Here is an 11,333-nt window from a genome sequence, read left to right as displayed (position 1 = left end):
GCAAAACAACAAGTTATTTACGGAAAGTGTGTGAGAAAGTTTGTTACAAGAATGCAAATATCAGAAGGCTTAAAAAATCTTTAAAAATCAGGATGACAGGGAGCTGTAGAGAAAAAGTAAAGTGACATCCCATGAAACTTCAGGTGCAAAAAAAATACAGGAAGTTTTCATTGTACTGGCTCAAAAATAGCTGGCCCTAACTAGATTCACAAGGCCAAGAATATAATGCATCTAGCTTTTAAAAATTATTATTATTATTGTTATTTTATATTGGAAGAAATGAGCTTGTAATAAATGAGGAAGTTCACAATGTCAGTCAGCATATGCTGTGACTATTTTTTTCTTTCACTATGGTACTTGGGACATTTGGGTTCAGGTTAGTACAAAACCAAACAAAAAGCTTGCTTATAATCTTTGACTAAAATAAGGGTGAAGTTAGTACTTCAGGGAATATGATGAGCCTTCAGCTATGGAGACCTACAAAAAGTGCCTGTTTGTAATGTCAAGCAATCCCATCTCAAAAATACATGTCCCTGTTTTTTAGTGCAGTGTTTTGTAAAGGACTTTAAAAACATTGAATATAATTCTCAGAAAGAAAGAACCAAAAAGAGGTAATGAAGGGAAGACAAATCAACTTTTAGACTAGAATTTAGCATTTCTGGTTAACAGTTAGGGTAAACACAGTTTTCTGATTTCATACTTAAACTCTATTGCTTTATTACATTTTTGCCATCTGGTTCAGCAGCTGCAATAATCAAGCAAATAAAACATAAAAGCAGACAGTTCCCACGGCTTAGATGTGGAAGGGCACAAGAGAAGCTCATGGCTGGTAGTGAAGTTGTGGTTGCTGCTGGGAATCACAGTTTCTGGAAACCTGCACTGTCATTAGACAGGGATTTTGTAGGTGTCTTAGAACTGGCATTATAGCATCTCACTGGAAAAAGAGAACTATTTCATTGTTTATAATTCCTGTGGTGCTTAAACCAGGCAAATGCTAGTACAGAGAAAAATCTAAGTCTTACTACTGTTTGTACCCATTGTGTCCTAAAACACTCAAACAGTTCAAAACTGACTGAGTTCTATCCTTTACATGTCTCCTCTGTAGAGGTGTTTTACAAGAGTGGTTAGAAATAATTTTGCTGATGCAGACAACCTGATATGTTGCCCACAAATTAATGCTGATGTAGTTTTATAAAAATTAAGAAAGATTTGGTGCAGATGCTTTTGCCTGCCATGGAAAAGAAAAAAAAAAAAGGTTAATTTAACAAGGTGGCTACACTGTTCTTTACCAACTGAGGAGGATCCAATTGGAAGTGTTGGATGCGGGCATGGTTCTGTGAAGCAAACAGAATCTGAAACTCCTGTGGTGCATCTGCAGTGCCTGTTGTTTCCATTCATGAGTGTCTTTGCTCTCTCCCAGTGTGTATTCATTTTGGAAATGACAGTCACAAACCACTTAAGTTCCTTCTCCTAACTGCAAGGACACCTTCTGGAACTTTTCCAAGCAGAATGGGACATATCTCACAAATCATAGATTTAAGAAAAACCTCTAGTCTTCCTCCAGGAGGACTGTTTTGCCATTGCCCAAATCAGAGAGCAGTCACAGTGTGTGACAAGCTGGCAGCTTTCAGCTCTTTGAAGGACCTCTAGAGGGAAACACAGATTGGAGAGGTGACACTGCTCAGGTGATCACAGCAATGAGCATCACACTTATGAAATTTGCCATTGTGGAAAATGAGAAATAGATCACTGCCCACCAGCTTAGTCAGTTTTGGTAACAGTAAGGTCTTCCAAGCAGTGATTGGAAATCACTAATCCCTGGGTCACTGCTAAAGACAATTTTTTGACCTGACCTATCATTTTGGTGAGGGCAGATATACATAACTGAGATGAAGATATAAAGCCTTTTTTAACACTTGCTAAAGGTCTGTTAAGATGGAGTAATAAAAAGCAGTAGTGAAAAATCTTGTTTTCTGGATTCAAGTGTTATTCTGGTCTGCTCTCTCAAGGTGTTTGAAGCTGAAGTAGAGATTTCTTCTCTGAAACTGTGGGAGAGCAAATCCAGCTTTACTGCTCTCAACACAGATGTTAACAATTAGTTTATTCTTATTGGCATTAATTGCTGTTGTAGATGCAGGAGAAGGCACATTATCTGCTTTATGGGATCCTGCATAAAGATTTTGCAATCATTTTAGTCATACTCAAGCTACTCTGTCCAAAGGCCTGGAATCCCTGGTGGAAGGCAAATTCTCCAATGTCAGTGTTCTGAAGCATGTTACAGGGCAATATACACTGTGGCTCTTCAGCTAGTTAAAAAAAGATTACTTTACTCAGACTACTACATTTGATAGAAATTTTTTAGAAAAGCTTGCACATAAAGGAGTATTCTGCTTTCTTGTGGGCTATTATGCTTCTGATTGTCACATGCTGGCAGTTCAAAGTGATATCTTGTCTAAATAATTTATTGATTTATAAAGCAAGAGGAAATTTCACCACTAATTGCTCCAGAGAGTGTAGAAATAATGGGAAGGTCAGACTATAGTCACAACAGTAATTTAGATAAATAACTTTTGTTTTAAAACAAACTCCAATTACTGAGAGACAAACTCAGAGCCAGACAAAAGAAATAATAAGTTTTGCAGACATTTCATGAAAGGACTGGCTTGTGTCAGGCTTCATAAGGGTTGAACCTTGACTGTGTTTGTTGTGAGACTTCCTAAGAAACATATACATAACCAAAAGCATTGCTATTGATGTAGAAAATTATGTTTTCCTCACTGAATCCTAGTGTATCCCCAGCTCAAGCCTGGTAAGCTCTGAGAAAGGCATCTGCTCAGTGATGAAATCAGAGTACTTCTGGATGTATAAAGCTCTGCAATCCCTTTGTCACATTCCTGTCTTCTTTGGCCACATACTGTCACTGACTGCCTCTTATTTCCTCCAGATTTTTACTTTCAAAATTCTGTGCCATGTCTCATTGTGTACAATCTCTTTTCCTGAGGAGTCATCTTTTGTGTATGGCAAAACCAGAATGTACACTCAGCCAGCAGGTCCAGATAATTGTATTTTCAAATACAGCTGGTCTCTGCTTTTTTGTGTTTGGTTTTGTTTTGTTTTGGTTTCCTTGGTGGTATATTTCCAAATAATGGCATAGCTGATTATTTACCATGTTTCTTATTCTTTTTCACATATTGTCATTACAAAAATGCAGCTATGAGTGGACTGTTGGTGGCTCTCATACTGCCTGACACTGCCCATGGTTTCTTTACCTTCTCCAGACTTTTTAATCTGAATTTAGGATAAATCTGTTAACACTTTAAAGTAGGCTCTAACTTTCAGTTCTTTATTTTTATTTGCAATAGGGCAAGAAGTTTTCCCATCCTTGAATTAGATATTGGAAGAAATTCACAAATCTAATTAACTGAATGCCAACCCACAAGAATGAAAATGTTCTATACAAGCAATAGAATATAAATGGCCTATGCATCTACTTAAATATGGAATGGAAAGAAGTTTATACAATTTGAGCAGATAGACTCTAGAAGAGCTTTCAGCTCAGGAAATAAGTTAAAAAGAGGAAGATGTATATTTTTACAATGGTGATTCTGATGCTTGCAATGAAAGCGTCTGAACTCAGCAGCCTCTTCCAGATATATGTTCCTATTCCTCGACTAGCACGTCTTAGAAATCTATACACACATGCACACACACACACATACACATATAAATAAACACATCTGCTAATTTTCTTTCTCTTGCTTGCAGGCAGTGGATGTGTCTGAAGACAGACCCGAGGTTGTGCACTCATGTGAGAGTTGTGTGGCTGGAGCTGCATGTCAGGTAGAAAGCCAGAGAGGATACACTGCCCAGAGAACACACTCCATAGGAAGTCTTCTATAAAGCTTCTAGGCTGGGTTTGGTTTCCATCTGACCAACCTGGGTCAGGGGCAGGGTAGCTCATGCCTGCCTGTCTTCACCCATTCCCATACTTAAATTGCAAATACACACACAGCATCCCTTTCTACTGTGCTGCCAATGGGGCACAAAAGTGAATACTGGCACATCAGTGTGCCAATCTCTCCAATCTCTCTTTTCCATCAGTTCATGTTACAGTGCTTGGCCACCAACCAGATCTTGCTCTATTGTCTCACTGAGGTCCTGTGTATAAACAAACTGCATTAGGAGAGGGACACACTGCAGGACTTTATTTTCTGCCTATTGGAAACCATCAAAGCAAAAATGCTCTTAAGCTTATTTCTGTTCAAAAGAACAAATTGCTCTTAATATTTTTCAGCTTTTGATCAACTTATGAGGCATTTTTCAAATTAACCCCGTATGGTAGATATTTAGAGCAGATCTCTTGCTCTCTGCTCTGGTGTGTTTTCTGAGAACAACTGACATGGGACAGTCAGGAGTCACAGGTGGACAGCACTGAGACTTTCCAGATGTTTTGGAATGACTTCCTCCTGAGAAATGAAGAAGCAACCTAAGTTCACAGTTTAGCAGAGGATCATTAGAATGAGACCTACATGTATTGGATACCTTATGAACTCTTCATGTGGCAGAGCAGAAGAGGGGAGTCCTGCACAGAATTATTTCCAGTTATTCAGTGGTTCTGAAAAAACCATTAAGACTTTTCAATAACTTTGTTTCATTAGGACAGTTTTCTTTTTCCTGGCAGGTAAATAACTTCAAAAAGAAGATCATCTTAGGACAAACTATAATGATTAATGTCTTCTTTCTGTAGAAGAAAAAGTTAACTAAACCAATGAAGCAGAGAGAGTCTACACCACAGAGGCATTATAATGAAATACTTATCTCAGTCAAAATCATTTGCTCCCAATCTACTTCAGCCAATAAGGAAAAGCTTGTTTTTCATTCTCTTGTGAAAGATCAATGTAGTCTGTCGGAAATAAAAGAAAAAAAAAGTATGAACTTGGAATGAATACAGTTCAAGGAAACCACTGACTTAATAGTCTCACCAGGGTCTGCCTTTGCGCTACAGCATCTGCTGCTCCTACATGGGCTGTTCTGGAGACAGTGGTTTTCCTACAAAATGCCTGTGGAACAACACATGGCATTTCCTCTGTGGGTTCACCTGTTTGCCAACTTGCTGGAGATTAATTTGGTTGCATGAGTGCCATGTACCTTGGCTGAAATGGAAATCACCATGTGTAAGGACCAGGTCAGAAAGAAGCCCTCCATGCTTGCGTTCAGGAATGGATCCATGCCTGTTGATACCCCCGCTCCAAGTCCTGGGGTATGTCCTAACTTCCTTTGCAGGAATTGCTGCACTGCAAACAGGAGGCAAAATTTTGTCGTGGTTCTAATAGCTTACACATGCTGGACTCCTTCACACATACAGAGCCTTTTTTTGAGCCTCATGTAAGGAAATGTGAGAAGCCAAGAGATGACAGAAACCCCAGATCTATGAGGTTTAAATTAGTTGCATTTGTACTTCCTCTGAAACTGTCTCTAAACTAATTTAAAAAAGATTTCAGAGAGATCTCATTGAGATGTGTGATGAGCCAGGTTTATTTTAATTTCTATTTTTAACACTATATTAACCTCTAATTAAAACTTTTCCTAGGTGTGTAATATTTTAGTTCAGAAATATCTGGAATACTGGTTTTTTATATTGCTATTTTCTTTGAACAACGGTGTATTCATTACTAATTTATAAATGTCTCATTCTCTCTGTGCATGCATCTAGAAAAGAGGATTACTCTGCATTATTACATACACAACCCATGACAAAATAGCCTCAAGCATTTTAAAGAGTATTAGAGCATTTATTACAAGCAATTATGTTGCACAATTTTAGCGAGAGAATATAAAGGACTCAGATGACCTCTGGAATTGCAAAGACTCCAACCAGCCAATGGAGAGGAAAATTAATTCCTCTTTATTAAGCAGAGTCATAGGAATATCAAAATTTCCAAGAAACATAACTTGTAACTGAGAAAGCTAAAATGATCAAATTGTATTGGATGGAATAGGAATTTATTCCATGTTATTCCAGGAAATTAAGAGTGGTTTTTTGATTTTTGTAAGTTTCAGTCATCGTACTTCAAAGAAGAACATGCCAACGTGGTAGTCATTAACATCAGTGTTTATGGATTAAACTTAATCATTCAGTTATGGATCATTACAATTTTTTTCCTCTATGGTGTGTCTAAACTAATATAATGCTTGAGAGTCAGCAATGACATGATAGGAAGAGATTTTCATTAGACAAAGAATTGGATATTATCCAGCACTGAAAGTATGTGATCAATAAGCAAACTGATGAATAAAGCTTATGAACTCTACAAATGGTGATGAGTATTTTTACTTAGTGCTTGATAAATGCTGTAAAATACAAACAGCTTTACTACAGTGTTGTTCTTATTATGTAGTGCCACTGCATTACAAATTTCTTACAGGTATTGTCACAGTTACCTGTGAGCATGCATTGATCATTATTGAAGTGGTGGCAGAGCACAGGAAGCTCCAGAATACTCATTGTGAAGAGCAGTTTGTGGAAGTGAGAATGTGAACTGTGGTACTGCCACAAAAGCCACATTATGAAGTGATGAGCATTATGTGCTCAAGATAAGCCTGCAAATGAAAGAGATAATGCAAGAAAAAGAAGAAAATGCGAGATTGTCTCTCTCAGAATAAGAGGGAGAAGTTCTCAGTGCAGTTCTCAGCCAACTAGATCTTATCCAGAGACATTAGTCTCTTTGTTTTTCTTACCCACTCTGTGTTACCAGTGTGGTCAGAACCTCAGCCCTCTGAGCAAATAGTACCATATGTCTGCTGATTTTCAGTCTTCAGTGCTCTTGGGTTTGGTGTATCTCAGTTTGCAACATTCACCTTTGCCTTTGTGAGCCAGTGCTGCACTTGAGATGTCCTAAAAGGAAAGAGAAGGTGTGTGCTTGTCCAGAGTTTTAACACATGCAAGTTAGAAGCCCACCAGTGCCATACCTCTCTCTGCATGGGAGCAAGGTGACAATTGGAGCACAGTGACATTTACAGGCAGTGAATGCATGTAAACACTGAAAGGGAAGTTACATTTGTAGTGCCGCCCCATGGAGGCCTTTGCCTCTCTGCTCTTTACAACAGAAATAGCTCCTCCATAGATGTTGTACAATTTTCTCTTCTGGAAATATTAGAAATTAATTTTCCCTTAGCAAAAGTGAAGTCTGAGAAGCTCTGGACACACAACCAGCCAAGAGCTGATGGAGACTCCAGAGTCAATATTCAATGCAATGCAATTGACTCCAGAGTCAATATTCAAGTCAATGCAATTCCTCTGATTTCTGGTTGATTAAATTACCCACTCTTCATCTTATCTTACTGACTCTGGAGTGCCGTGGAAGCAAAAAGATAATTTCCAAACTTACTGTGGATCTGTGTGACTTTATTTTGTTGAATGAGAAACCAACTCAAAGTTCAATCAATACCCAGTCATTATCCTAGGGTAAGGTGTTCTTCAGGCTTTACATCCGGTTACAACCACTCAAAGACCAAACTTTATTTCCATCTGAAACCTGTTTAGATCAAGCTAGGACTGACATGGCACATCACTCTAAGTTTCTTTTGAATTCTCAACATACCTCCTGTTATCCTTAAGACTTCCTTTTCATTATTTTAATCAAGACAGAGAACACAGTATATTAAGACGAGGTAAAATCTTCCAGAAGAAAGGTTAGATAGATGTTGGAAGATCTGATTAAAGCCTAGGGCAGTCACAGGGTTTACTTTGACCCGTGAACCTGTATGAAAGTTATAAACTACTTTGTCTTCATTAGGGCTAAACACTGTGGTAGCTAAACCAAGTTAAAATATATCTCTTTTCTTAGGGAAGAGACAACCTTTACATTGATAACTTGCTGTTGATTTATGATTCCTTTGACATCCAAGACCCTGCCTACAGGGGATCACCATTAATATAGTGCTCATGGAGGATTAGGAAAAAAAGATCAAAACTGTGCACACTTCAAATAACTTGTTTTTTTTTCTGTTTTATTAATTGTTTGAAGCAACAGTTTGGATCTCAGCATAGCTGAGTTCTTGGGTTTTGTTTTAGTTCCTTTATGTCTGCAGGTTTTCTGTTTACATCTCAGTAGTAGATACAACAGAACACACAGAGAAAAATTAAATAGAGATTTTGGCAAGAGTGAAGGAATAATGATCAATAAAGTACTGAATTTATGTTTTGAATCACTGGACAATAGATAATTCAAACCCTTTTGCAAATTGTCTTCCTTATCACATTTTGGGGTTTTTAAATGTTTGATGTCCTGTAAAGTCAACATTTGCTACACTGAAAGAGAGATGTATAACACACAAAAAAAAGCCATGGAATTTTTTAATATCAGTTTTAAATTCAAGTAATTATGATGAATTCTAGTAAAGAAGTCTTTGAGCAGTTCCCAGTGCAGAAAGGGTATAACTTGATATCCAGCCTTCCCCAAAATACAGTAGCAAAAATGCCTTAAAGGAAGAAAGTGAGCATAAATCTCAAGTATCATTTAAATCTCAATTTAACCCAAATTCAACCATTTAAGAGGGATTAAATAAGTCACTGGCATCTAGCTATTCCTTTGCCAGGGATGAGCATCTTGTCCTGCCAGGGGCAAGGTGAACATGTAATTTCACAGTATATTTCATGTAATCTTTTTCATAACTTATCAAATCTTATTTTTTTTAGCCTCTAATTTTGTATCAGAAACATCCAGCAGCCTGGCAGCCCAGTAATTCTAATAACAGGTGAAGCTGGTATCAGTCAGAGGTCATGGGGTCTGTATCAGAGGTTTCATCCTCTTGGACCATTGAGGAAACAACCTCTTCAGTATTGTGTATTATTCCAATTTATCAGATTTTCTAATTTTTCTGTTTCTCCACAGGAGCATTTTACAACTCAAATTCCAGCTCAATTGTTAGAGTCACCAATAGAACATTACCTTGTGTTTATATATCCAGGAAAAAAACTGTTCTCCAGGATTAGAAGGAAGCAGAGATGGTTGTGTGACCTTTCAACTTCTTCTTTGTTTTTAAGCAGAGAAGTTAAATAAGTGGATTTATTAAAAGAATTCCTCACCCCCCAAAAAAGTGTGAGGCTGGGAACGTGAGCCAACAGTGTTTGGCTGTTTATTTGTCAGAGACCTGCCTGTTCATAAATCCAGTGACCACCCGGAGCTTCTCTTGCACCATGTGTGCAGCTTTCCCACAGGATGCAGAAACTTCCTCTGTGGCTGTGAGTGGTGAGGTGAACACTCAAGTGGCAGAAGGCAGCAGGCTGGCTAAAAACTCACTTCCCCTCTAGTGAGGCATATGTAGGTTGTAGATTTCTTTATGATAAACTTTTGGATCATCTATATACATAACTTTATTTGAAATGCCCGCAATAAAGAGTAAAGGAACTTTGATAGGCTGTCTTGTACCTGATGATGATTTAGGGCTGTGGTCCATGACATCCTGGCAAATGGGAGCATAAATTACTTTTATGTGGCCTGTGAAAGGCCAGATGGCATCATTCTCATTGGGTCTAAACTTGCTCTGTATAAGGTACACTTCCTTGGCTGTTTTTCCACAAATCTGTTAACACAGAAAAGTGGAAAACAGGTTATTTAGTCCATTCTTCTGCTCTGAGGTAGGTTAGGCTCTGTGAGAATAATTCCTGAGAGATTTGTAAAATTCAGAGCAAATTTGTTATGCACAGAACAGTCACACGAACTCTTTAGGGATGTACTGTGCCTTTTTATTTCTTACTGAGTCATAAAGGTAGACAGAAAGTGTTTTCAAAATGTTAATTTCATGTAGTAAGAAATTCTGTCACGAATATAAGAAAAAATGAGTATATAAGAAAATGTAAGAAAAAGTATATAAGAAAATATAAGAAAAATTATTATAAACTGTAACAACAATAAACTTGACATGCCTGTACTTGTATTAGTGCAAGAACAGCAGTGTGACTGCACTGATTGAAGCTGCAGTATTTTTCTTGTCCCATGGACCAGTAACTCAGAGCAGTGACCAGCTCACTGAGATGTGCATGTGGAGGCCTGGAGCAAAGCCCAGCCTTGTGACAGTTTTTGTATAGTCAGCAATCAGAGTCATTAATTAACATGGCAAGGCACAGGAGAAGGGCAAAACACATCTCCTTATCTCAGGGGCTCCTGTATTTGCTGTGGTTTCTCTGAACAAACAGATTTCTTCTTTCTGTTGTGTCAAGTGAGGCTGGACACCCCTGGCTGCAATCAGTGCATGGTTCTTGTCTGATGGTGGAGCTTGTATGGTCCAACAATAGTTAGAGAGCTGTGCACAAGAGACATGACAATTACTTCCAGCTTGTGAAGTAACTTTGTGGCATCTATTTTACCTCTCCATGTATCAACTGAAGAGAAACCCACTTTTGTTTCAAAGGGGCTTTTTTCATCTGCTCTAAATTGCAGCTAGAACTCAGTGTCATCACACATAGACTCTCACATATAGTAAGTAGGATTTTTGCTAATTGAACCCTTCTTCAATAATAATTTTCAACTTGTGTCTGAAAAATATGCTTCATTTTTTCTCACTGTTTAGAGAAGGATAAACCTTCCTGTTCCCTAGCACAGGAAAACAAACAAAACTTCCAGTGTGATTGATTAGAGAAACACAATTGGCTGTCATGGCTATAATTACAACATAAACACAGTCTTGGTGTAGAGAACAAGTGTGCTGGAGTTCCCTTCATGAGATCCCAGTAAACTGAGGTAACCTCTACAGCCTACTCAGTGAGTGATAAATGGTGAAGTGGTAATGCATGGGTGCCCCTTTCTGTGAGGTCTCCAGGCCCTGTTACACAGTGTGAGTTCCTTAACAGAGGTTTTAATTCACTGCTTGATAATTCCCAAAGGGGAAAAAATGTAAAAATTGTTGTAATAATTTCTTCAATCAGTTCTTATTTTTCCCCCTTAAAAAAACCCTCCATCCTTTGGATTTCAGACCTTTTCTTGAAGCAGACTTTGTTTCCCCAGCATATTAGAAAGTACAAGTTAGGCTTCCAAGAACAAATTCTACAGTTGAAGGATCTGGTTGCTTTTGTAGTTTTCAATACTAATACTAATACTAATACTAATACTAATACTAATACTAATACTAATACTTACTAATACTAAGTAAAAACCCACAGTTTTGGATCCTTCCTTCCTTCCTTCCTTCCTTCCTTCCTTCCTTCCTTCCTTCCTTCCTTCCTTCCTTCCTTCCTTCCTTCCTTCCTTCCTTCCTTCCTTCCTTCCTTCCTTCCTTCCTTCCTTCCTTCCTTCCTTCCTTCCTTCCTTCCTTCCTTCCTTCCTTCCTTCCTT

Source organism: Passer domesticus, chromosome 1 (assembly GCF_036417665.1).
Source record: "Passer domesticus isolate bPasDom1 chromosome 1, bPasDom1.hap1, whole genome shotgun sequence".
NCBI lineage: Eukaryota > Metazoa > Chordata > Aves > Passeriformes > Passeridae > Passer > Passer domesticus.
Note: the sequence above shows the minus strand (reverse complement) of the source record.